A 27,800-nucleotide genomic window follows, 5' to 3' on the forward strand; every position below is an offset into this window, starting at 1 on the left:
CCTGTGGCATTGCAATACCCTACTCTCCTTCAGGAAGTGTCCCTTTATTAAATGCTCCTTGAATCACCTCATTTGAGTGTGTCTTCTCTCTCCTGCTGGGACCCTGACTATTGTTTTCTTCATTTATATTGATCTCCCAAGGGCATGGGTAGGCTCAGCGCACTGTGCCTGGTCTCCAGCTCCCCAATACAACATTGATAGTTAAAGAGCCAATGCCACCAATGTCAGAGATGAATTATATCCCACACTGCTGGGGGCACGAGGGGACACAGGCACTTGTGCATACCGACGGGTAGGAATGTAATACAGTAGACTCTAAATGCAGAGGGATTTGGCAACATGTTGCAAGATTTAAAGACAGCCCTTTTGACTCTGTGACTTCATTTTTAAGGAATCCATCTCAGGGAAATAATCATATTAGTATGAAAAGATGTCCTACTGCAGAATCAAACCAACTGTCCATCATTAGTGACAGACAAATGAATGCACTTGATGGATATTTTTTGAGTAACTACTAAGCTTCAAGCATTGTGCTAACCCCTAAAGATATACAGTAGTCAAAAAAATTAATAGTTCTCTACGTATGAGCATAGAGAGATGCACACAATATATGGGTAGTAGAAAAGAATCAGGCTACAGAACAGGAAGTAAAATAGGATCCCATTTTTATACATTAGGTTTAGAAAAAAGTATGGAAGAATATAGAACAAACTATTCATAATGGTTAATTGGGGAGAAGGAGTTACCACGGACTTTGATCTTTTATAGTCTGTATTACTAGAGTAATACTTACCCTTTTCATCCTTCAAGTTAAAACTTCAAAAACTAGAGATAGACAGAGTTTAAGTCCTTCTTAACCACCCCGAGGTAATCACTACTATCTGTGGATATGTTTACTTCCAGAATTATTTTGCATTTTACATGCATTTACATAAACTTACATGTAACTATAGACCTTATATTGTGTGTTCTGTTGGATTTTTTTTCTTTTACATGAATGATACCCTACAATAAGTATTGCTCTGCACTTTGCTTTTTTAAAATCCAGTGTCTTGAAAGCCTTTCCACATTAGCATAGATGGACTTAGCTTCTCTTAACTACTCCAGAGTATTCATAGTATGAAAATACCACAGTTAACATAATCTATTAGAGGGTTTAGAGCTTGCAATTTGAAATTAAGCATTAGGTCAAGTAATAGTTATCTATATTTACAGAACAAATTACTGTGGAATTTAGCCGCTTAAGACAATCAGTATTTATTATCTTACAGTTTCTGTGGATCAGGGTCTCCCGCAAGGTGGCAGGCAAGGTGTTGGTTGGGACTACAGTTTCATCTGATGGCTCAAGTGAGGAAGAATCCAGTTCCCAGCTCACTCACACAGTCGTTGGCAGGTCTCCTTGCTGGCTGTTGGCTGGAAGGTCTTCCTCAGTTCCTTTCCATGAGGGTCTTTCCACTGGATAGCTCACAACATAGTAGCAAGAAAAGGCAGAGAGAGCAAGAAAAGGCATGCAAAATGGAAGCTGGAGTCTGTCACCTAATCTTAGAAGTGATATTCTGTCACTTCTTTGGCATATTGAGTTCACTAGGCCCAGCCCAAGTGGAAGGCGAGGAAAGTATATGAGGGCATAAACATTAGAAGACAAGAATCATTGGGAACCATCTTGGAAGTTATCTACCATTGGAAAGGTAACCCAGTGATCACATAAACCATGGATTTAAAGAGAGAGAGAAGAGAGGAAGCTTAACCTATTCAAGGAAGGGGCTGTCCATCAATTCAACAAATACATTCTGACCACCAACTTTGTGCCCAGGCACTATTCTAGGTCCTGGGAATAAAATGGTGAACAAGACAGACCAAGCTGAAGACAGACCTCAGGGAGTTTACAGTATAGAAGAAGCAAGACAAAGCAACTAGAGAGATTATGAGCATGAGGAACAAGAAACAGTGGTCATGCAACTTGCAAGGGATTTCACAGGTAGACTCACCGCAGCTGTGACTGGTTGGATGTGGCGCGTGAACAAGGAGGAGGAGTTCAGGATGACTCCCATGTTTCAAGGTTGGGTAACTTATGGACTCTGGTGCCTCTGCTTGAGGGGAAGAAACCTGGAGGGACCATAGACTTAGGGAAAGATAGTAAGCCCAACGTCAGACACGTTGAGTTTAAGGAATGTATGGGACGACCAGGGGATATTTGAGGGTCAATTAGACATGAACCTAGGAGCTCAGAAGTGATGCCTGAACTGGAGACAGAAGATGAGGCATCAGATGGTTGTATTGAAAGCTCCATCAATGACTGTAGAGAGAATAGAAGGCCGGTGGGATTCTGACAAGAGGGAACATCTAAGGGGTTGTGGAAAGGAAAGGGAAGGGCAAAAGGAAGGAGGAAAAAGGAAAGAGAATATAAAAGAGCAGTCAGAGAGACTAGGAGGGGATGCCAAGGATTCTGCTAGAGAGAAGAATCAGAAAATAAAGGAGTGATCAGCTATGTCAGACAGAGTCAAGAAAGCAAGATGTGTCCCCTGGTGCAAAAAGGAGGTCATCAGTGACCATGATGAGAAGAGTTTCAGGGGCAGACTGTGAGGAGAACAGTTTCAGAAGTGGTGAGTGAGAAGAGAAGAAGGTTGAGGAGCAGAGATAGTGGGTGCAAATCACCCTGGACTGTTTTCACCGCGCTGGCACATATGTGAATTCTGAGGCATTATCTGAATTAAATGTCCATCCTTGAAGTTATTTTAGCATCTGGGAGGCAGCCAGAAATTCCTTTTTCATTCAGTCCTGTTGCTGTGGTTGGGAATCATTCCATTAAGCAAGAAGAATAGGATTGCTTTTGACAGGTGGGGAAAGAGAAGGAAGAAAAGTCAGGGTGGTACATCCTTCTTGGGCTGTCATTGTGAGGCTGTGTGACCTCCAGTAAACAGAGAAGGAAGGTGTCCAGGAGTACCATGGTGGGTGTGGTGCAAATTCCTGGATCCTATGAGGGTACTCAACATCCCGTATCTAATGTGAATCTTCTTCCAAAGCCGAAATGCATTCGTATTTCTTTAGCAACCTAGAACCTTGGGAAATTCTGGCATTTGTTATTTAAGTAGGAAGAATCATAGCTTTCCTTGTGCGAAATATCCTCGCGTACGTCTCTTGCAATTTCCATTTGTTCTCTCTGTCCACCAGAGGCCTTGTTTCTTTGATTTCCCCTACCCCCTTGGGATCAGAAAACTGCATGAAATTGGTGATGTTGGTTGGAGAATTGGAGTGGGTTAACCAAAATGGTTAGTTGGTAGCCCTTTCCATAACCTTTTGGTGATCCTTTCTAAAAAAGTTTATGAACATGATTGCTCAGATTTAGGCCAACATATACGTGTTGTATTGGGGGAGGGATGCTTTCAGAGAACATTTGTGCTTAAAAAGGATACCCTTCAGGGTGTTAGCTTCTGTCAGAATACATTGACAAGTGTACCTGCTTTTGTGTGCCACTGTGTTGCACTGGAGAGGACAGGATGCTACACCTTCTTCTATCCCCACTCTAAGGCTCTATTAATTGCAAAATCCCTTTCTAGTTAGTCTCAGATTATTAATTCCACCCAGGAAAAATGGTACCTCCCTGTTTGTGGGCCCACCAAATCATTTACTACCATTCTACTTTCAAATCACCTACCCGTTGGAAATAAAAAATAAACCATTGGTAAACCTTAGCATTCTACCTGAATGGCTTTCTGTTGGGAAGTAGCATTTAGAAAGAAGTACCGAGGACTGGAAAATTTCAGAACTCACTTGCCAGGGGCATTTTCATTTTTACCTGTCTTCCAAATAATCATACCCCCATAGCTGTGGTTTGTTTTTAATTTCAACCACCCTTCCCAACCTCCATCTCATTTTATTAATCCATGTTCAGAGGCTGACCTGCATGTAGGACCCCAAAAGAGTTAGGTTTTGTGAAATGTTATTGTCAATAAAAATGATTTGCAATATGTCGATTTTGCTCCTGGGAGAGACTCATGATGCTTCAAGGTCTGGTGTGATGTCCCCTCAACCAGGCTTTGATCATCTCCAGGGGAGTTTGCGTAGTTCCTCCCTCCATCAGTTCTGGAAAGCGAACCTTTGTTGTGTTCTATCATTAATTTTAGCCTTGAGACTCACTGCCAGTTCTTTCCCACCACAGGGAAGTCAGAAGCTCCATGATCTGGTTTTTTTACTTTTTCCCCTTTCTTGATTAATTTCCTCCGCATTTCCTAAGTTCTTCTTTTGTTGTATTGGTACAACTTTCTCCTGTGCATTTCTGCTTTTCCTGCCTTCAGCTGCAATTTTGACGAAGTCGATACTTTTTTGTATCCGTTTCTTCTTTTCACCCTTGGTTTAATATCCGCCCTTTTACCTCCTTGAGTATAGACGGTTTTTCAAACATGCTATCTGCTTGGCAGTAAATCTTTGTTATCTCAAGAAACATTTTCCTCTGAGCTCTTTGGTCTTTGTAATTCGTCTCAGGCTGCTAAATATTCTCACAAATCCCAAGGTTTTATTTTTTATTCATTGATAATCTATTAGTTTACTTTTTTTTTTTGATCCACATATGCGTTGCTGGAATGTCTTCAAGATTGAGTAGACACTTCAACCAATACAGATGGCCCCTGATTTTTACGATGGTTCGACCTGGATTTTTTGACTTGACGCTGGTGTGAAAGCCATATGCATTCAGTAGAAACCGTACTTCAGATTTTGAATTTGGATCTTTTCCCGGGCTAGGGAGATGCAGTATGAGCCTCCGTTATGACGCTCAGCGGCGGCAAGCCACAGTTTCTGGTTGGCCACAGGATTACTTGAATACTGTCAGACTTGTTAAGTCTAGTGTTGAAAGTAAATTTTGGACTTGTGCTTTTAAGAAATACTCTCAATAATTTTGCTAATGTTGATGTTGTTATTGATACTGCAGACATTTTGATGCTACAAAAATTACAGACGATAGCTCTCAACTCCCCTTCCTAGGCTACACCCAGAAACATGTTTCAAGGGATATCTGATGCCAGACCCTGCTGCTAAGAATGTAGTCTAAAGTGGTTGCAATGTAAGCTGCACAGAGGCGGGAACTTTCGTCTGTTTTCATTCATAACGGCATTTCTTTAGCCACTGACAGTCCCATAGCTATCTCAGAAAAATAGCTCTTGAATAGTTGAAGGGCCGTTTCACAGCTTGGATGGTGGGATTCTCCCATCGCGCCAAAACCTGCTTCCTTACCATCGCCAAATACATGGCCCTCTGCAAAGGGAACCCACTGGTAACTCTAGTGAGCAACAGAACAGTGTTCTGGAACACAGGCTTTGAAGCCAGGTGCCTCAGATCAGAGTTCACTTCTGACGCCTAATAGCTATGTGACCTTGGGCCTTGGACAAGTTACTCAACCTTTCTTTACTTTTATTCACACCTACAATGAAAAATTTCACGCACAGAGAAAAGTTGAAAGAACAGTACTATGATGACTCATGTGATATGCTACTGATAACCTAATGATGAACCACCAGGGTTCAACAGTTGTTGACATTTTGCTATATTTGCTATATATATGTGTGTGCACATAAGTGTGATACTATAACAAAAATCAATATTTGGTCTTTGTCCCAGGTTCCTGGCACATGGCTCCTAAAACATGTGGATCGCTGGGCAACATAAGCGTGCCTTTTGTATGCGAATGAATTACTGGTGGCTGTGGGGGGGGTGTCCCTAGATAGCTCCAGGACGGCGGGTTGGTCCCCAGAAAGCCCAGGTACAATGAGATGGTTGGAACTTTCAGCCCCATCCCCAGAGGGGCTGGAGATTTGAGTCAGTCGCTTACTGCCAGTGATTTCAGCAATCCTGCCTACGTGATGAAACCTCCAGAAGGACCTCCAAATGACAGGGTTCAGAGAATTTTGGAGTTAGCAAACAACCTGAGAGGCAGGGAGGGTGGTGTGCCCCGAGAGGACACGGAAACTCTGTGCCCTTCTCCCCTACCCTACCCTGTGCGTGTCTTCCATTTAGCTGTTCCTGAGTTGTACCCTTTGTCATACACTAGTAATATAAGTCCAATGCTTTCTTGACTTCTGTGAGTCATTCTAGCAAACAATCAAAATTGAGGAGGGGACTGTGGGGACAACCTTGAATTTATAGCCTGGCAGTCAGAAGTAGAGGTGACAACCTTGGACTTGTGATTGGTATCTTAAGTGGGGCAGTCTTGTGCGACAAACCCCTTAACCTGTGGGGTCTGTGCTGACTCTGGGTAGTTAAGGTCACAACTGAATTGAATTGTAGGACACCACCCCCCCCCGTTAGAGTCCAGAGAAATCAGAGAATTGGCTATTAGGAAATGTCACGGAGTAAGTATATGCACGAGTAAATTATAAGCATCACGACACTTTTTCCATAAATATTACAACCCGTGTCACCCAAAAATAAGTACATTGTCCTACATAAGCACAATATTAGTATCAACTTAGTAAAAATTAACAATGATTCCTAATGTCATCTAACATGCAATCCGTATCTAAACTTTACCATGTGTGCCTCAAATATGTTTTATACTGTTTTTATTCTCCTTATCAGGGCTGAAGGTAAGGATCACAAATTGCATTTGATTATTAATCTCTTTACTCCTCTTTTTTTTTAGGAAAGATCCTTACCCTTTTGTAAATGACATCAGTATTTTTGAGGAGTCCAGGTCAACTGTCTTGCAGAATGGCCCATGTTCTGGATTTGTTCTGGGTTGCTCTTTCCTAGGGTGAGACACTTAACCTGTCTACGTCTTAGAATCCCACCTATGAACTGGATATAGGAACAGAGGTTGCCACCTGGCTAGTACAGGCGACCGTAGAGCTGATACGAGGTTCATGTGCAATAACACTTGCAAAGGGCTTTGCATGGTGTCTGGCACATAGTAAGTACTCAATAAATGGTCAGTTGTCATCATCGGGATCAACACCCTTATCCTCATCTGCATCATCTCCACTACCATCCTTGGTGCCTAGGCTCCAAGCTGCTTTGACACAGGAACTGTTTTGATTCTTTCCTCACTTTTCTGGGGTATTTTGTACTCATCTTAACCCTGTCCTTCTAACCAGGAGAACCAAATCAATGAATTCTAAACCAAACAAATCTCTTAACCCCTCCAAAGACTGGTGTTTCCCCTTACTTGTTCTCCTAGGGACAGCATCTTTTTTTTTTTTTTTTAAGATTTATTTTTATTTTTGAGATGGGGGAGGGCAGAGGGAGAGAGAAAAATCCCAAGCAGACTCAGTGCTGAGCACAGAGCCCAACGTGGGGCTCCATCTCACGGCCCTGAGACCATGACCTGAGCTGAAACCAAGAGTTGGACACTTAACTGACTGAGCGACCCCGTCGTCCCAAGGGACACCATCTTTCTGCAGAACCACAATCTTATTACCCCAAATGGCTCAGACAATCGGGAGGCGCCAGCCAGTGCAATGCCCACCCAAAAAGGAAGGGGGTGCTTTGTCACTGTTGGCCCCTGTGGTGACCTTGATGTTGAGGTGGCTGGTGCAGCTGCTGCAGTGCTGTTGGAGGCAGGCTGGGGAAAGGAGATTGGCTGGCAAGGAAGGTGAGGAATGTGCTGCCAGAACGCTGGGCTCAGAGCCAAATGCTAATGATGGTGGGGGGTTGCTGGTACCCGCTGTCAGGTCATCTGAGGAAGTGCGGGGGCTGCTGGGAATGGGGGAGGTGAGAGAAACAGGAAAGGTGAGAGGGACTGACAGGTTGGAGAAATCCACTTGTTCCCCTAGGGTCCACCCTCCCTTCAGACCCAAGCTGTCTGGGAGAAATTGTGGCTGTCACCATGGCAACAGCCAGCAGCTGATGCGTGATGCACAGTGTCTTTATTACAGAACCTTGGTCAAGCTTGTGCCAGTATTTTTCCACCTGAATCTCATTTCTTCAGAGGAACGAGAGACCAGAAGCTGGAGATGGCATGGGTGGGGCCGGGGGGATTTGGAGATGGAGTAGAGATGGGGGAGTTCTCAGATATTCTCCTGAAATTCTGGGAACTGTAGTAGATTGAAGAGAAGCAGCTTTTTTTTTTTTTTTTTAAACGTTGCCTTGATAAGACATAATTTAAATATTCAAATTGCTTCAGAATTCCCTTAAATTATACATGAATTGCTGAAGCAGAGTTCTCGTTGCCTTTGGAAAGGTACAAGTCGTTGCACTCTGGAAACCCTTGTGGGAGGAGTTGTCTCTGGTCGCGAAGAGCACAAACCTGGGAGTCAGACTGGCCTCAGACTCACAGTTCTGCTACTTCCCAGCCAATTATCTGAGCTCATTAAGCTTCAACATCTCATCTGTAAAATGAAGGTAGTAAGAGTAGCTCCTAGGGTTGCGATGAGAAAAATGAGCAGATGCATAGAGAATTAAGCCCAATACTTAACCCTCATCAGGTGCACAGTAAATGGTTGCGACCATGACTACCATCTCTATTGCTCCTACGACAACCACGCCTCCCATGACCATGACCGCTCCTGGTACCATCACTGTTTCTGCTCTTACTATTACTACACTTGCTACTGTTAGTACTCCTTCTTCCCCTCTTCTCCTACTATCATTGGGAGGATAACGCAATCTGGCTGAGTACAGGATTATGAATCACTGACTACTCCCTCGTCTCCCACGAATGGTCCTGGAGTGCTGAATTTACCAGCACCTTTGTGAGGAGCTGGTGTCCAAGACTGGGAAGACCTGGTCGCTGCCCTCACAGACTGTGGGATCCAGTGCCAGACAAAAGCTTGACCCCACCACCAACAAGGGAACCCTATAAGCATAGGAGGATTTTTATTAGAAGAGCTTGTACAGCTGATCCGAGTCAGGATTTTCCCAAACTTGTCACTCTACTACCCCTTCTCTATTTTTGTCCTCTCTGAGAACCACCCACATTGATATTTATTTAAGGGTTTCTCCTTCAAATTGGTTCCTTTTTTTATTGGCCAAATAAAGGCGGTTTTGAAGGCAACTTTATAGCGCCATGAAAAATGTAGAACTCGTATCTCTTGCCACGAAAGAAAGTGACTGTAAAAATAAAAATGATGGAAACAATTCAGGGCTAATACTTTTTTTCCTCCTATAAGGTTCAAGACCTGGGTTCACTTTGTGTCATACAAAAAGGAGGCCGGCAAGGATTCCAGGGGTGTTAAAGACACACCAACATCAAAAGGAAATTTCCCTGTGTGATCAGAAGTATTGAAAAACTGAAGGGAGGTTGATGATTTGATGAAACCCAGTATTCCCTGCGTGTCGCACCTGAAGTCACTGCTGACCTTGGTGAAGAGCAAATAATGAGCTCTTTTCAGAAGGGGAGGACTGGGGGCAAGAAGCAGGCCCGCGTCTCAGCGGCATCTAAGAGTTCAGGGGCCAAGAAGACAGGTGGGTGCTCCAGGAGGAAGGCAGAGCCTCCCGCAACTCGAATAGCTCAGACGCTGACATGTCTGTCAGGGAGGCAGGGAGGGAGCGGACTGACAAGGTCCAAATCATGCAGGCTTTCGCAGTGGCACTACGGGATTCAGATTTCATTCCCCAAGGGAACTATATTAAAGAGCAGAATGACAAGACAGTCACCTGGGCACTAGGCACGGAATCTTCGCGACTCTGAGGTAGACAATACGCCCCACCCCGTGGTGCAGCTGAGAAAATGGAGGCTGGCCCAGGTTAAGCAGCTTGCCCAAATGTGGTTGATTGCAGAAATGACCACCGTGCTCCCTCCCTCCCTGTGGCTGTCACCTTGCAAATGACTTTGCAGCCCTTGCCATCAAGAGAGGAATCTGTTTTCCTGCCCGCTGGCCTTGTGATATTCTGGGCTCAAAGGAATGCACGGGAAGGGATAAGGGGCCAAGGCCATGCATGGTTCCAGCTGTGCTCCTGGAACCCTGACATCACCTTGTGGGCAAGGCCTCGCTGGCCTTTTGCGGAGCGAGAGGGACCAGGTGGGGTGGAGCCCGGTTTTTCTGGCTAAGACCCAGGCATGTGACGGAGCCCAGCGAATATCAGCAAAGCCACTTCTCCAACATCCAGCTGACCACAGGCACGTGAGTGAGCCCAGACAAGCCCAGCACAGCCACCCAGCTGACCATAGACCCATGAACAAGAGTGTGGTGTTATTTTCAGCCATTTTTTTTTTCTTTTAGACTGGCTTTGGTTAGTAAAAACTACCAAAAAACCCCCAAGATATCTTGATGAATAAATGTTGCAGTTAGGATGTGTTCCTGGGCTGTGCTCTTTTTCCTTTTTCTCAGCCTGTGCTTTAAACACCATTTCTCAGAAACACTCAGAAAATTTCCAAGTTACATGGGTGTGTGTCATTTCTGCAGGACGACTGCTCGTAACTTTCCACTGATCGGGGACCACACATCAGCTGCCTTGTACAGAGCCACTTCACACGGATGTGATTGATACACCAGCAGAGCGTTGGCGGAGGAGGGGCAAAGAAATATCTGTACCCCTAGAAAATTTCCTGCCAGTCGCATCTCCAATAGTCCTTTTAAGGCTGCAGTTCTCAGCCAGAAGTGATTTTTGACCCACTGGGGACACTGGCAGTGTCGGAGACATTTTTTATTGTCATAACTGGGGAATAGGGTGCTACTGGCATATAGGGGGTAGAGGCCAAAGGGTGCCGCTAAACACATCCTACAATGCACAAGACAACCCTCCAAAACAGAATGCCTGGGCCAAAATATCAGCAGTGGTGAGGTTGAGAAACCCTGTCTGAAGGTAACCTGGAAAAAAGACCATCGTGAGGACTGTGACAGACGCTTCCGAGAACTGGCTCTCAACCCTGTCTGTGCGTTAGATTCATCCACGGAATTTAAAACAAACAAACAACAACAGCAACAAAAAAACCCAAACCAAAAACGATGCCCAGCCCCGATTTCCAGAGACTCTGATTCATGTGGGGTTAGGCCATTTAAAAAATTCTTTCCAGGTGATTGGAATGTATGGCTAGGGCGGAAAGCCACTACTTGAGAACATGTACTATGACAATGAGTCATACAAAGAAGACAGAAAAATGATGCTTAGAAAATGCATTTGCCCCTTTTCCTCGTCAAAATAGCTGTCCACCCTCTTCGGCTCCCCTGGCCATGGATGCTGCTGGCAACCCACATGTACAATTCCCTCTGGTCCTGTGGCTTACCCCCCTACCAATCCCTGTTTCTGTCTGTCTTCAAGTTTGTTCCCTGCCACCCTTGCCCCAAATGAATACTTTTTCTCTGATGCAAATCTATGTGCTCACAGCAAGCACTTACAGAAAGTATTTCAGGACTTCTCCTAGGCTTTTCTTGGAGATTTGAGGATTATAGGGAGGACTCTCTATCCACAAGACTTTTCTGACAGCTCTCTGTTTTCATTCGTCCCTCCCTTCTGTGCCCTGTTCACTCAGCAGGCTTGGGATGGTCAAATGCTGCACATTTCACAAAGAAGACTGGATTTGGAGCTGCCCCTGAAAGATGACCTCTAAGCCCTTGGAACCACCTGCGTGAGAAGAGTGTCTTTGGATACTTGAAGCCTTGGGCCCTGTTGGACAGTTGATGCAAACTGTGATTTGTGGTGGGGATTCTGGGCCCTCTTCAGTTCGTGGGACTTCTGGACAGGCTGGAGACGGGGTTATGAGGGACAGTCACAAAGTCCTGACGTGACTGACCCCCAGTAAAAGCTACAGACGCCAGGGCTTAGTGGAGCCTCTGGCTGAGAGCAGTCCGTGTGAGTTGTCACACGTCACTGCCAGGAGAATTAAGTGTCGTCTCCATGATCCCACTTGGAGGTATGACTGAAAGCCAGTGCCTGGGCTCTGTCTGGGCAGGTTTTCCCTTTGCTGGTTTAATCTGTATCTTTTCACATAACAAACATTAACTGTGACGATACCAGCTTTTCTGAGTTCTGGGAGCCTTTCTAGAAAATCATCAGACCTGAGAGTGGTCTTGGGAATCCCTGACACATCTTCCCACTCCTTGACTTCTGCCTCTTCCAGAATGAACCAGAAGATTCTTCTGTCTGTCTCTTGCAAATTCAGAGCATTTGTATTTCATACTCTCAGTAGTTTATCAAGAAATTTCTTTCAAGTAAATCCAGCGTTCCCTATGGAAGTGATGTTGGTAAAAACAATTTTCTCTAGCTTATCTCCTTTTGCAAACATGCCTAGGAAGTGTGTGTGTGTGTGTGTGTGCATGTATGTGTGTCTGCATACACACACACATACACACACACTCATACACCAGAACCAGGACTAGGAATTACTTTATTGCCAGTATCTAGGGACTATTTCCAATTACTGTAAGGCCAGTGAAAGAAAGAAAAAAAAAAAAACAACACACAGTGGGCAGGGCACCTCGGATTACCTCTCTGCAAACAATGTGAGGTCTTTTTGCAACCACTCTGGAAAACAACATGGAGGTTCCTCAAAATGTTGAAAATAGAACTGCCCTATGACCCAGCAATTGCACTACTGGGAATTTACCCTAAAGATACAAACGTAGTGATCCAAAGGGGCACGTGCACCCGAATGTTTATAGCAGCAATGTCCACAATAGCCAAACTATGGAAAGAACCTAGATGTCCATCAACAGATGAATGGATCAAGAAGATGTGGTATATATACACAATGGAATACTATGCAGCCATCAAAAGAAACGAAATCTTGCCATTTGCGACAACATGGATGGAACTAGAGCGTATCATGCTTAGCGAAATAAGTCAAGCGGAGAAAGACAACTATCATATGATCTCCCTGATATGAGGAAGTGGTGATGCAACATGGGGGCTTAAGTGGGTAGGAGAAGAATCCATGAAACAAGATGGGATAGGGAGGGAGACAAACCATAAGTGACTCTTAATCTCATGAAACAAACTGTGGGTTGCTGGGGGGAGGGGGGTTGGGAGAAGGGGGGTAGGGTTATGGACATTGGGGAGGGTATGTGCTTTTGGGTAAATTGGAAGGGGAGATGAACCATGAGAGACTATGGACTCTGAAAAACAATCTGAGGGGTTTGAAGTGGCGGGGGGGTGGGAGGTTGGGGTACCAGGTGGTGGGTATTATAGAGGGCACAGCTTGCATGGAGCACTGGGTGTGGTGAAAAAAAATAATGAATACTGTTTTTCTGAAAATAAATAAATTGGAAAACAACAACAACAACAACAAAAAAACAATGTGAGGTCTTTTTATCCCCCTCACGGTAACTAATGGCTTCACTGGTCTCATCACACACTTGTACCGTAATTTTCTAACCAGTCCTCTCTTGCTGAATAATTGCATTTCCAACATTTTTCCTTTTCCAAATAAAGCATCATTGAATATTCTTGTACTAGTAATCATTAGGCTCTGCTATAATTATTTCCTTAGCATCAATTTCTACACATGGGATTTCTGAATTAGAGAGCACAGACGTTTTTTAAGATCTCTGATAGAGTATACTTTTGGGGGATTGTATCAGTTAAAAATTCCACCAGTTTTATGTAAACATGATCATTTCCCTGCTTCCGGATCACACTGAGCATAAATTGCTTGTTCCATTAATTAATTTACTGCTCTATCAGTAAAAGGATGGTTAATTAAATTACAGTAATTTTATATTTCAGAATATTATGCTGTAAAGAATAAGGGGAGTTTCTGGAATATAAAGGTGGAGAGAAACAAAAAGACAGACTTTTCCTATCCTAATATGACAAAATGAACAAAAAATTGACAAAATCTGGAATTTAAAAAACCCCACCAGGAATATTTAGAAGAATACAGGGAGGTTTATGACCCCATCTTAAGGCTTTATGGAGGAAATAGAGAAGTTTCAGGGTATCTACAAGCAGCTTCTCCCCCTGTATACCAAGAAGAAGGGTTGAAGAATGGGTAGAAGGTACAGGTGAAAATACTGAGTAATATCCCCAGTTTGGAGAGAAGCCAACTGAGGGGATGAGCCCCAGCCCAGAGAGAAATTTCCCCCATGCCCTAGAGGGGAAGCCCCTTGCCTTCATCTCGCTGTTCTAACAGAGTGAGGGGTCAACAAGGAGGGGCTGGTGGTGTTTTTCCCCGATGGCAGGAAAGCAGGAAAGGAGGTGTAGACTGGTTTCAACCACCTCACTCTCACCATCCCCTGTCATAAACGGAATTGGAAAGAAGAGGAGACAGCAAAGGAAATAAATCAGGTAAGTCTCCCGAGGGCAGTTATGACAGGTGGAAGGTGCATGGTGGCTGTCCCCCGGCCCCACTTCTGGGCAAGGAGGGAAGAGGGTGGGATCTCTGGAAAAGCTGGGTGAGACATTTTCTAACATTGACAAATGAGGAAGTGGAGGTTTAAAATATTATCTAAAAGTATAAAGGCGGGGCGCCTGGGTGGCTCAGTGGGTTGGAGCCTCTGCCTGAGGCTCAGGTCATGATCCCAGGGTCCAGGGATCAAGCCCCGAATCGGCTCTCGGCTCGGCGGGGAGCCTGCTTCCCTCTCTCTCTCTGCCTGCCTCTCTGCCTACTTGTGATCTCTGTTTGTCAAATAAATAAATAAAATCTTTAAAAATAAAATAAAATTATAAAGAGGAGCTAAAATTATAAAGCTAAAAATGACCAGAAACACATAGATACAAAGCAATGTGAAGCAATGCAAACATAATGCTTGTATCAAATTGGAAAGAACAGAGGAAATGTTAAAAACAGAAAATAGAACATGTGAGAATTAAAACAAAGGGTCTCTTATTTCAATACGTGTATGTAGAATTTTTTTTTAAGCTTTTAAGGAATTTAGGGGCACCCGGGTGGCTCAGTAGGTGAAGCGTCTGCCTTCAGCTCAGGTCATGATCTCTGGGTCCTGGGACGGAGCCCTGCGTCGGGCTCCCTACTGAGCAGGGAGTTTGCTTTGCTCTCTCTCTCCTTCTGCCCCTCCCCACTGTTCGTTCTCTTTCTCTCTCAAATAAATAAATAAATAAAATGATGCACAGACCTGTACCCCTGAAGCAAATAATACATTCTATGTTAATTAAAAAAAATAAACAAAGAAGCAATTTAAAGAGAAATCCTTTCAGACTGGGTCAGAAAAACAAAACCCAACTTTGGGTTCAAAACAAAAGAATATGTCCAGGTTTCTCAGGAAGTTTGAAAGGCGTGAACAAAGACATACCAGGTGAAGTGAACAAAAAGAAAGCTAGGTTCATGACATTAATATCGAACAAAATCAAATCCAAGTTTCAATGTGGTAATGACAACCCATGGAGGGATTTTATAATGACAAAGGACTCATGCCCTCCACAATTAGGCTAAAACTTCCAGGATTGAGAAAATAACCAAAAACAACATCAAAACAATCGGAGCGTCAACGTCCAGCATACACCAAAGACCAGCAGACTTAACTACAGCTCCTCTCCCATGATAGATAAGGAAACTGAAAATACAGACTTTGAGGACCTGAATGTATATTTAATAAAGCTAATTTTGTCATTTTGTATCAAATGCTATACACTGATAATACAGAATAAACCTTTTCCTGAGCCTGTGGAGTATGTATCAGCCACAAAGAAAATCCTGACAAAATTTTAAAAAATACAAATAGTCCAGACCACTTTCAAATTACAATACAAGAAAACTAGAAGACTCACAACAAAAGAAGAAGGATTAGGGGCGCCTGGGTGGCTCAGTGGGTTAAGCCGCTGCCTTCGGCTCAGGTCATGATCTCAGGGTCCTGGGATCGAGTCCCGCATCGGGCTCTCTGCTCAGCAGGGAGCCTGCTTCCTCCTCTCTCTCTCTGCCTGCCTCTCCATCTACTTGTGATTTCTCTCTGTCAAATAAATACATAAAATCTTAAAAAAAAAAAAAGAAGAAGGATTAGAAAATAATTAGAAGGTGGGGGCGGGGGGCGCCTGGATGGCTCAGTCAGTGTCGGCATTTGGCTCAGATCATGATCCCAGGGTCCTGGGATCAAGCCCCGCATTGGGCCCCCTGCTCAGTAGGGAGCCTGCTTCTCCCTCTCCCCCTGCTTGTGCTCTCTCTCCCTCTCTGTCTCTCAAGTAAATAAATAAATAAAAGCTTGAAGAAAAAAAAAGGAAAGAACTATTAGGGTAGGGGGAAGAATTTAGGGAGAGATCAAAGAAAAACTGTAAACCAGAATTTCCCCAGTATCTCAAATAATGAAATAAAGTTTAATAGATGTCAAAAATCTATGTCATATGGCTAAAGTTGGGTTAAGAGGAAAATGCCTAGCCTTTAACACGTTAGTAAAGAAGGCAGTGAAAATTAACAAATTCAGTATGCAATGAAGAAGTCAGAAAAAGAACAACTATCCTAAGAAGTCGGAAACAAGAAAATAATTTTAAAAATTTGTGAATTTGAAAGCAAAACAAATTAAGAAAAAGGAATTGATTAATCCTAACAGTGAGTCTTTGGGATGGGATCAGTTAGAGGAAAATGGATAAAATCTGAGTTGGCTCATTTAAAAAAAAAAAGGAGGAAACCACCAAAACCAAGATTAAATATGATGCACAAAGAACATCACACAAGGGAAATGAAAAGTCTTCACACCTTGCAAGACTTTGTGCAATTAAATTGGAAAATCCGGGGGTTCCTGGGTGGCTCAGTCAGTTAAATGTGCAACTCTTGGTTTCAGCTCAGGTCATGATCTCCCCATTATGAGATCAAGCCCCATGTCTGGCTCTGTGTTCAGTGAAGAATCAGCTTTGGATTCTTTCTCTTTTTGCCCCTCCCCACTTGTGCTCTCTCTCTCAAATAAATAAATAAATAAATAAAATCTTTAGAACAAATTGAAAATCTGAATGAAACAGATGTTTTTCTTAAAAAAAAAAAAAAGTAACTGTACCAAAATAAATACTACGTTAGAAATTTCCAGACAATAAGCAGGAACAATACAGAATGTTATCAACAAGCTCCCTGAGGATTTCTCAGAGGAATTCTTCCAATCAGCCAATAAATAGACAATTCTACTCCGTATAAATTATATCAGAGCACAGAGAAGGAAAAGATGCTCAGATTTTCTGTGAAAGCCACAGCAAAACCTGAAAATCATGTCACAAAAACTACATACTAAGCTCATTTATAAATATCATATCTTAAATAAAATATTATTTAAAGAAAACCTAACATATTTCAGGAATGTAGGAAATGCTGAGTATTTGGAATTCTATTAATAAGCATTGGCCCTGGGGCGCCTGGGTGGCTCAGTGGGTTAAAGCCTCTGCCTTCAGCTCAGGTCATGATCTCAGGGTCCTGGGATCGAGCCCCACATGGGGCTCTCTGCTCAGCAGGGAGCCTGCTTTCCCCTTTCTCTCTGCCTGCCTCTCTGCCTACTTGTGATCTCTGCGTGTCTTATAAATAAATAAAAATCTTAAAAAAATAAATAAATAAGCATTGGCCCTCATATATCTTGGTTAAAAATCATAAAATACTTTTAAAAACTTAATTTAGTCTAAAAAAATAACATAGAATTGACAAGATATTCTCATATCTTTCTAAGTCTCAACTGGATCTCTAAGACTCCTGTTTTAATGCCAAATTTGGAAACATGTACTCTATTTTCCTTGATAAACCTCTCTAGAGTTTTACTGATTTTTTTTAAAGATTGTATTTATTTATTTGACAGAGAGAGAGACAGAAAGAGAGAACACAAGCAGGGGGAGAAGGAGAGGGAAAAGCAGGCTTCCTGCTGAGAAGCCAGGATCCCAGGATGAGGGGCTTGATTAGGATCATGGCCCACGCTGAAGGCAGACACTTCAAAACTGAGCCCCCCAGGTACCCTGAGTTTTACTGATTTCATCAAAGATATGGATCACATTTAAATTTAAATCTGGATTTATTTAACACTTATTTCTCTCTATTGCTTAACTTTGTCATGTCTGCTTTTATCAGGCTTAATTCCATCCACCTGCTACTTTACTCCTTTTAATTGTCTTCCATAACCCCCCTTTAAGCTTTTATTTCTAAAATAAAATCTCAGCACCCAACATGGGGCTCAAACGCATGACCCTGAGATGAAGCGTTGTATACTCACAGACTGAGCCACACAGGCACTCCTCATAGCCCTTTTTTATCAGAAACATTTAAGGAGCGCCTGGGTGGCTCAGTCAGTTAAGGGCCTCAGCTCAGGTCTCGGTCTCAGGGTTCTGGGGTCGAGTCCCACATCGGCTTCCTTGCTCAGCAGGGGGCCTGCTTCTCCCTCTGCCTGCTGCTCCCTGCTGCTTGTGGGCTCTCTCTTTCTCTGACAAATAAAACCTAAGAAAGAAAGAAAGATCTTATTTCTTTTCATCCTCCCCCCCTCCTTTTTTTAAGAGAGAGAGAGAAAGAATCTTAAGCAGACTCCATGCCCAGCACGGAACCCAATGTAGGGCTCAGTCTCGCACCCTTGAGGTCATGACCTGAGCCAAAATCAAGAGTTAGACGCTTAACTGACTGAGCCACCCAGTCACCCCTATTGTCCTGGAATCAGGAAAAGCTCTGGTTAAGACTTTCCTCCTTACTTTAGTCATGTCATAGGAACAAATGACAATTACAATAGGAATGGTTTAAGGGATGCCTGGGTGGCTCAGTTGGTTAAGCAGCTGCCTTCGGCTCAGGTCATGATCCCAGCGTCCTGGGATCGAGTCCCACATCGGGCTCCTTGCTCAGCAGGGAGCCTGCTTCTCCCTCTGCCTCTGCCTGCCTCTTTGTCTGCCTGTGCTCGCTCGCTCTCTCTCCCTCTCTCTCTGGCAAATAAATAAATAAATAAAATCTTAAAAAAAAAAACACACAAAGCAGAATCTCGCTTTCTTCGACAATTTCTATCACTTTTTTTCAGTCAGTGCTTCACTTTTTGTTTCAGATGTTCATAAAAGTTATTATCCTTCAGGGAGATTGTACTTTCTACCATAAAATAATACTCTGCCTAAAATGATTCGGTTATGTGTCCTCTTTCCTCTAGAATTGCTACTACTGTCTTGTTTCTTTTATGTTTGTATTCCTGATGTACTCTGGAGCATCCTTCCCTTTTACCCCCTTAAGGATTTTTCCCCCCCTTAACACTTTTTTTTTTTTTTGCCTATTGAGAGATGTTTATGCATTTTATTTTTTGTTATATTTTTATTAACATATAATGTATTATTAGCCCCAGGGGTGCAGGTCTGTGAATCGCCAGGTTTACACACTTCACAGCACTCACCATAGCACATACCCTCCACAGTGTCCATAACCCAGCCACCCTCTCCCTAGTCCCCTCCTGGAAAACAGCATGGCGTTTCCTCAGAAAATTGAAAATAGAGCTACCCTGTGATCCAGCAATTGCACTACTGGGTATTTACCCTAAACATACAAAGGTAGCGATCCGAAGGGCCACGTGCACCTGAATGTTTGTAGCAGCAATGTCCACAATAGCCAAACTATGGAAAGAGCCCCCTAAACACTTTTGATTCGCTTTTCATGACGCTGGTCTCTTGGAAACATGACCCGTCTAGATTTTTAAAATCTAGAGTGTTTTGTTTTTAATTGGGTTGCTTAAGTCTTTTTTATTTCTGTTATATTAGGTCTTATCATTGTTCTCCTGTTCTGTATTTTCTGAAGGTAATGTTCTCTTGTTTACTTTTTCTTCTTAAATTTGCAGTATGAGTCATGCTGTCTTTGCTGGTGTTATGGTTCTACTTTTTATAGATTAATTCATTTGGGTTTTATTCAGAGACACACGTCCTCTACTTAGATAGTTTCCACAATGCAGTCTTAGGCTGAATTTCTAAGGCTGTGATCTTACAGAAGTGGAATGCAATTTCGATTTAGGGAATGGTTTAAACCAAATGCTCCCAAGAAGCTCCAATTTCAGGACATGTTTGTACAGAGTTTGAGAAGATTCTCTGGTCTCTCTGCTGATTTTGTTGTCTTTCTGGACTAATCTATTTACTCAATCAATGTCAGGTGGAGAAAGGGTAATTTGAGATACAGATTAAATTTATCAACCCATGTCCTATAGGGCCTGGGGTAAAATGGATCTATTGGGAAGGCAGAAAACTGGCACTGGGAACCTATTCATTTGAAACTGGGTTTTTCAAAGGTAAAAAAGGGCACGCTGGGGACCCCAAACACTTAGATTCCCCAGCCCCCTCTTTCCTGAGAAATCTTATGTTGTGTAGACCCTAATTACCACATAATCAAAGTCTATATTGAAGAAACAAAGAAAGCAGGAGAAAAGAACAGTGGATGTGAAAATGGGAACTACAGGAACAACTGGAAAATGTTGTCAGTGGGTTGGATGCCAACCGGGACCGTGGTCTGGAGGCTTTTAATGCAACAGCAGCCTGTGATGGGTAACCTGGATGGTAGCCAAAACCCTGGTGGAAGCAAGCCTCATAAATTAGTTTTGATCACTGTTTGGCATTTCCCATTTTCAGTTTACAGAAAGGCCACCATATAATTTGTGCATCTTCTTTTTGAAGAATTGCTTTTGACATATGCACTAAATATTATAACCATGTGATAACACTTATTTAGAACCATATAATCTGTATTGCAGTTAATTCTATTTAATTGGTGTCTTTGCTCATCTTTCCACTTACCAAGACTTCCCCTTAAGTTTTTTTTTCTCCCAAGTTAATTATATGAGTAATACATTAATGGATTCTTCTTATTAAATCCCAGTTAGTCTAAACTTTCTCTCTCCCTTTAGAGACACAGGGGTAACCACTCTGGTGTGTATCTGTCTATCTAGCTATCTACCCAATTTTAAAATATGTTTGTTTTTGTTTTTGTTTTATTTTGAAGAGAGAGAGGACAAGAGGGAGAAGCAGAGGCAGAGGAAAAGCAGACTCCCCACTGAGCAGGGAGCCCGATGCAGAACCCTGAGATCATGACCTGGGCCAAAATCAAGAGTTGGAGGCTTAACCGACTGAGCCACCCAGGTGCCCCCAAAATGTGGTATTTTATTTTTTTTTTTTATTTATTCATTTGACAGAGAGATCAAAAGTAGGCAGAGAGGCAGGCAGAGAGAGAGAGGAAGGGAAGCAGGCTCCCTGCCGAGCAGAGAGCCCGATGCGGGACTCGATCCCAGGATCCTGAGATCATGACCTGAGCCGAAGGCAGCGGCTTAACCCACTGAGCCACCCAGGCGCCCCAAAATGTGGTATTTTAAAAATAATTACATCACATTGTATAATTTGCTACCCCCCACACCTGTGATATGTCTTAGAGATCTAAGTAAATATCTATTTCATTTTTTTAAGTTTTATTTTATTTGAGAGACAGAGAGAGAGAGAGAGTGAGTGAGCACTGACAGACGAGCACTGTCTCTGTCTCTGGATGAGGAGAGAGGAAAGAGAGAGAATCTCAAACATAGTCCCCACTGAGAGCGGATCCCGACACAGGGCTCGATCTCACGACCCTGAGATGATGAACTGAGTCAAAATCAGGAGTTTGATGCCTAAGTGACTGAGCCCACCAGACATCCCAGTAAATATCTATTTTAAACTGTGGCATAAAATTCCTTAGAATAGATACACAGTGATTTTGGGGGGTCGTAATCCCATTGATCGATATCAGGGTTGTTCTGCTTGGTGACCACGGTAAACAATGTGGCAAGGAACATCCTCCTGCCTGCCCTCTGGTGTACATGGGGAGGCAGAGAGAGGGGGAGAAGTTTCTTTAGGGAAGAAACTAAGCAGAAGAATCGCTTAGGCCATTTATTGTTGTGGTTCTGTATTTCTACTGTGCTATGCAATATAGTAGCCACTAGCCACATGTAACCACTAAGCACTTTCACTGTTGCCGATGTGAGTGGAGAATTAACTCTTAGTTTTACTTAATTTTTAGAATGTCAAAACTTAATCAGTGTAAGACATTTTTCTGTCAAATTCCATTTTATCGAGATGACAAACAATTGCATTCTAGCAATTGCATCACATGAAATATTGCTACACTGTAGGGTGTGTGCTGGGTACCTATAGGGTTATATTTCTGGGATTACATGTGAACACACCGCCAATCTACTAGGTATCAATGCACTGATTCAGTTTGAATGATCTTTTCTGTGCACAGACATAACACCATCATGTGTTTACTTGAATATTTTATGCAAACAGTATAGGCTGCCTGATAACACTCGTAAAACACAACTGGTAATTAAGTCAAAATCCATATTATTTTAATTATCATAAAATCCAGTCATTTTTCTATGTAGGGACGCAATTTTAAATTTAAAATTAGGCATACAATGAACGCAGAACCAAATGGAGATGTAGAAGCTAGTACTATGACCAGAGGAGAGAGAGAGAGAGAGAAAGAAATGAAAATACAGAGACTAAAAGAAGATAAACTACAAATTTCATGATGAATGGCAACTGTAATTTGCTGGGCAAAGCAAAACAAAAATGCTGTGTTTGTTGTAGAACAAACACTTAAAAAGATAATAAAGTAGAAAATATGGAGGCATTTTCAGCAAACACGGAGTGAATTTGATAAGAGGTTTTCTTTCAACATTCAAAAAAGAATTGATGGCAAGGGAAACAAAAGCAAAAATAAACTACTGGAACTACATCAAAATAAAAAGCTTCTGCACAGCAAAGGAAACCATCAACAAAATGAAAAGGCATCCTATGGAATGGGAGAAGATATTTGTAAGTGATGTATCTGATAAGGGGTTGATTTCCAAAATATATAAAGAACTTATACAACTCAACACCAAAAAAACAAACAAACTGATTAAAAATTGGCCAGAGGACCTGAATAGGTATTTTTTCAAAGAAGACATCCAGATGGCCAACAGATACATGAAAAGATGCTCCACATCACTCATCCTCAGGGAAATGCAAATCAAAACCACAGTGAGGTATCACCTCACACCTGTCAAAATGGCTGGCATCAAAAAGGTAAGAAATAAATGTTGAGGAGGATGTGGAGAAAAATGACCCCTCATGCACTGTTGGTGGGAATGTAAATTGGTGCAGCCACTAGAGAAAACAGTAAGGAAGTTCCTCCGAAAAAAAATTAAAAATAGAAATACCATACGATCCAATAATTCCACTACTGGGTGTTGGCCCAAAGAAAAGTAAAAACACTAATTTGAAAAGATATATGCACCCCCGTGTTTATTACAGTATTACTCACCATAGGCAAGATATGGAATATTATGCAGCCTTAAGAAAGGATGAGATTGTGCCATTTTCCACAACATGGGTGCATGGGCGGACCTAGAGGGTATTAAGCTAAGTGAAATAAATCAGACTTAGAAAGACAAATACTAAATGATTTCATTCATATGTGGAATCTAAGAACAATGAATAAACAAACAGAAACCAGAATCATACCTGTAAATTCAGAGACCTGATGGCTGATGGAGAAAAAGGGAGAGAATGGGGGGTTGGACAAATTGGGTGAAGAGGGGTGGGAGGTACAGGCTTCTGTTATGGAATGAATATGTAACAGGAATAAAAGGCACAGCATAAGGAATATAGCCAATGATACTGCCATAGCACTGTGTGGTGACAGAGGGTAGCTACACTTGTGAGCACAGCATAAAGTATAGACTTATTGAAACACTGGGTTATACACCTGAAATGAATGAAGCACTGTGTATCAGTCGTACTCAGATAAAGAATTCTTTTTAAGGAGGAATTGACGACACACATGACAAGATGGCCATTGTCACCTCCCTGTCACGAAGGAAATGCGATTCAAAACCACACAAAATCCCGCTTCACACCCACTCGGTTGGCTGTCACCAAACACTAACACGTGCTGATGAGGAACTGGAACCCTTGTACACAGCCACTGAGAATGCAAAATGGTGCTTTCATGGTGAAACACAGTATGGCATTGCCTCAGAAAATTAAACCTAGAAATACCACATGACTTAGAAATTCTCCATCTCTGATTAAATTTATCAACCCATGTCCTATAGGGCCTGGGGTAAAAGACCCAAGAGAAGACCCAAGAGAAGAGAGAGCAGGGGCTCCCATAGGAATTTGTGCACCCACATGAAGAGCAACATTATTCACAGTAGCCAAGAGTTGGAAGCAACTCAAGAGTCCACTGGTGGACGGAAGGATAAATACGATGCGGCAGAAGATTACGAGGGAATATTAGACAGCCTTAAAAAGGAAGGAAATTCTGACACATACTGTAACATGAATGAAATTTAAAGACATTATAGTAAGTGACACAAGCCAGTCACAAAAGGACAAACACTGTATCATTCAAGTTACACGAGGGGCCTAGAGCAGTCAAACTCACAGGGACTGAAAGTTAGAATGGCGGTTGCCAGAGGCTGGGGAGAAGGGGGGGTTAGTGTTTAAGGAGAGACTCAGTTGCGGAAAATAAACCAAGTTCTGGAGATGGACGGTGGAGACGGTTGCACAATGGGAATGCACTCGATGCCACAGAACTGTACACTTAAAAATGGTACGCTTTATACATCTGTTTTGCAATAGAAAAAAAAGAATGGATGAGATTAGTTTCCTGAAAGCAGAATAAAACGTGGAGCAAAAAAAGTGTTTTAAATAGGTTTTAACAAGATCAGAGAGTATAATTTTGGCCAGGTAGAAAATGATCTGGATTTTTATACACCCATGCATTCCCATAATTTTTAGTGAAAAGATGGTAAATTATTATTTCAGTTGTGAGAAATTTTTTATAAAATCACGAGAAAAAGACTAAAAAGATAGTCTTATAAAAGGGGAACAATTTTCAATTAAGCCACCAAACAACTGCCCACAGAATAAAAACTTATTAAAGATAAATTCAAATTTTGAAAAAATAGTGAATTGTAGACGAGCTATGCCATGAGACACTTCCCAATTAATGCTGAGTATAATTTGTTTTATTTTTATTTATTTATTTTTAAGAGTTTATTTAAGTCATCTTGCCACCCACTGTGGGGATCGAACTCATGACCCTGAGATCAGAAGTCACATGCTCTCTGACTGAGCCAGCCAGGCACTATGAGTATATTTAATTTTAAAGGTCTTCCAAATTTATGAAGAAACATTGTCAATTCATTGTGTAAAAATATAAACTGTAAAAGAGATTTAAAAAAATTTTTTTACATCTGACAAAGAAGATACTCAGTTAGATATGAAATAAATTAGTTTCTGTCATGCCAGATGGTGCTCCAGATATGTTCAGTTAAAAAAAAAATCTGGATTTATTGTAATTTCAAAACAGGAGACTGATGTTTCCCTTATTCCTTCATTCCACCGTATGATATATATTGAAAATATTTGTGTTCGTTTTCAGAAGTAGACTCTGTGGAAAGTGTCATGGATATAGCTGTTAAAATTGTTCAGTGTATACACTCAAATGCTGTGAATCACCAGCTTTTGGAAAGGAACAGAAAGCAATAAATGCGATGATCTTGTCTCTTTATCTCTGTTCATTGGTTGGGTCATGGAAGTTTAAGATTTTATTTATTTATTTGAGAGAGAGAGAGAGTGAAAGAGAACATGAGAAGGGAGAAGGTCAGAGGGAGAAGCAGACTCCCCACGGAGCTGGGAGCCTGATGCGGGACTCGATCCTGGGACTCCGGGATCATGACCTGAGCTGAAGGCAGTTGCTTAACCAACTCAGCCAGCCAGGCACCCACATGGAAGGGTTTTACAAAGATTTACTGTGCTGTGAATTCTAATCAAGATTTGCTTGGAACAAAAGGAATTCTTGCCAAATATTTAATAATCAAAGACAAAACATGGTGATCTACTAATTTCACACTGATATCATAGTATATATGAATGAGATAAATTTGAAGCTCTAAGGACACAGAAATCTTCCTTGTGACCTAGCTAGAAGGCTACAAGAATTTACATTGAAATGGAAGCTTCATAAATAAATGATTCATTGAATGATTTAACACATTTTCTAATATGAATATATAGGCAAAAGATTTTTAATTGTAATAACCAGCACAATGTAAACTACCTACAAAACCTACAAGAACAATGTGGAGAACGTTGTGTTGGCATTGATGAACTTAGAGTTACTTTTCAATTTATGCAATACCCCTTTACATCCCATGTTAACAATACTGAGTTACTATGAGTCAGTCAATTGACATAACTTGGACAAACAATAGTTCTAATAAAGACGAATTTGTTTTGTCAATGTGGAAGTGAACATTAAGGGAAGATTATTTTTTGATGCTTCATCCTGCAACTGAAAAACTTTTTAAGTATGCTTGGAAGAGCTTGGGTATGTGACTTGACTTGTTCGACCATAAATACAAACACAGATTCAATATTTCTAACAAAAATTCAGCATCTAGATTGAATTGTGCTCAGTATAAAATAGCCCTGGACTCCAAAGGCTTAAAACAACCACACAAAAGAACCTATCTCATTAATGATTTGTTTATGTTGAATATATATTGATGTGATGAAATTTTAGAAATACTGGATTGAATAAAATGTAACATTAAAATTAATTTCACCTCATGAAGAGCAGCATTATTCACAATAGCCAAGAGTTGGAAGCAACTCAAGAGTCCACTGGTGGATGGAAGGAGAAACACGTTCCTACCTTTTTAAATGGGGTTACTAGAAGATTTAGTATTTTAGTATTCTATCAAACAGCACTCATCTAGAGTCCCTACCTTTTTATTAGTGCCAGATCTCCTCTGGGAGAATTACCCACTGGGATTCACTCTGACATGAGGGTAGTGAAGGCACTTGCCTCCTCTTGCAATTCCCACTGCGGAGGCAGAAGGAGCCCCGTCGTCCAAGGAGGGTGCCATGGACCAGAATGATATGGCGCTTATACCTGGGACTTCGATTCTGGAGTAAGTGGTGCAGAGACAAGGATTGTCTGGAAGTGGAACTCCGTATGATGTCAGCGGCAGTGTGTGGACCCAGCTCTTTGAATTTCCCAAACTGCATTTCTGCCGCGACGGGGATGGGGTGGGTGGGTGTTGGAGAAGCAAACACGATGTTCACCAGAGTGAGGTGCTGAGTCAGGTGAAGACAGGGTCACACATCAGGTTTGAAGGGTTAGGGAAGCTTCCATATAGGGACTAAGCAACAAGGGTGTTGCAGTGTGGAGTGCAGCGTAGGCTGTCCCTAAGAATGAATGGTGGGCAGGGGTGGTGGCTGACAGAAACCACAGCGAGACTAAGTAAGATGGAGAGAAGGCCTCCGTATCTGTCCTAATCAACAGTCCTGCTGACCAAACCACCCTCTGCATTATGGAGTGAACAGCTGGGTTCACTCAAGAAAAAGACTCTCTGGAACCACAATGTCACGGCAACCGTGAAGGAATTCTACTTTCTCGATAGACCAGAGCTCAGTCCCTCTATTATTTCAACCTGGGGAAGGGTCCAGGTTGTAACTGGGCTCCTGCAGCCGACGCCGGAGTTCTGAGGGAATCTCCCTTCTTCACTCCTGCACCTGAGTCCCTGTCCTAATGCATTGCTTGGGGTGTACCTTATTTATCCCAGAGGCAGGAAATCTTCCTTGAATCTCAACTCAGTGCTCCCAGCCCTGCTGCTCTGGCTTCCTTAATTGGAAGCCCAGGCAGCTCTGGGCTGAACGGACCGACCCATGGCCCCCAGGATGAGTGATACTACCTGTTCCATTCCTCGGGCAGCGGAATGTCTTGAGAGCCAGGACACTTGGCTTCTAGGCCTGGCTCTGCCACTAGTTGCATGACTTTAGGCAAATCACATCACCTCTCTGGGCCTCAGTTTTCACACCTGAGAAACGAAGGGGTTGCATTATATTAGTAATTCTCTACTTTTAATTACTTTTCCCTCCCAAACATAACCAGTGATATATATTTTACCTAAGAGACACACACCCATTTGCAACTGTTGGGTGCTAACTGATTACACCCCTTCCTTCCCCACTCAAGAAAGCCTATCGGA

At 42.3% G+C, this 27,800-nt stretch overlaps 1 protein-coding gene across 2 annotated transcripts in view; it reads right to left on the reverse strand.

Annotated features, from left to right (window-relative positions):
* The window catches only part of TNRC6A (trinucleotide repeat containing adaptor 6A), a 164,159-nt gene extending 136,634 nt beyond the window's left edge, over nt 1-27,525 (reverse strand). Inside the window, exon 1 of one of the 2 annotated variants that reach the window (XM_044234021.1) lies at nt 27,504-27,525. The gene's annotated coding sequence lies outside the window, so the exon portion shown is untranslated. The remainder of the gene's footprint in view (nt 1-27,503) is intronic. The other variant, XM_044234022.1, reaches the window with a different exon arrangement.
* Between the last annotated feature and the right edge of the window lie 275 nt (nt 27,526-27,800).

Source organism: Neovison vison, chromosome 14, assembly GCF_020171115.1.
Source record: "Neovison vison isolate M4711 chromosome 14, ASM_NN_V1, whole genome shotgun sequence".
Lineage (NCBI taxonomy): Eukaryota > Metazoa > Chordata > Mammalia > Carnivora > Mustelidae > Neogale > Neogale vison.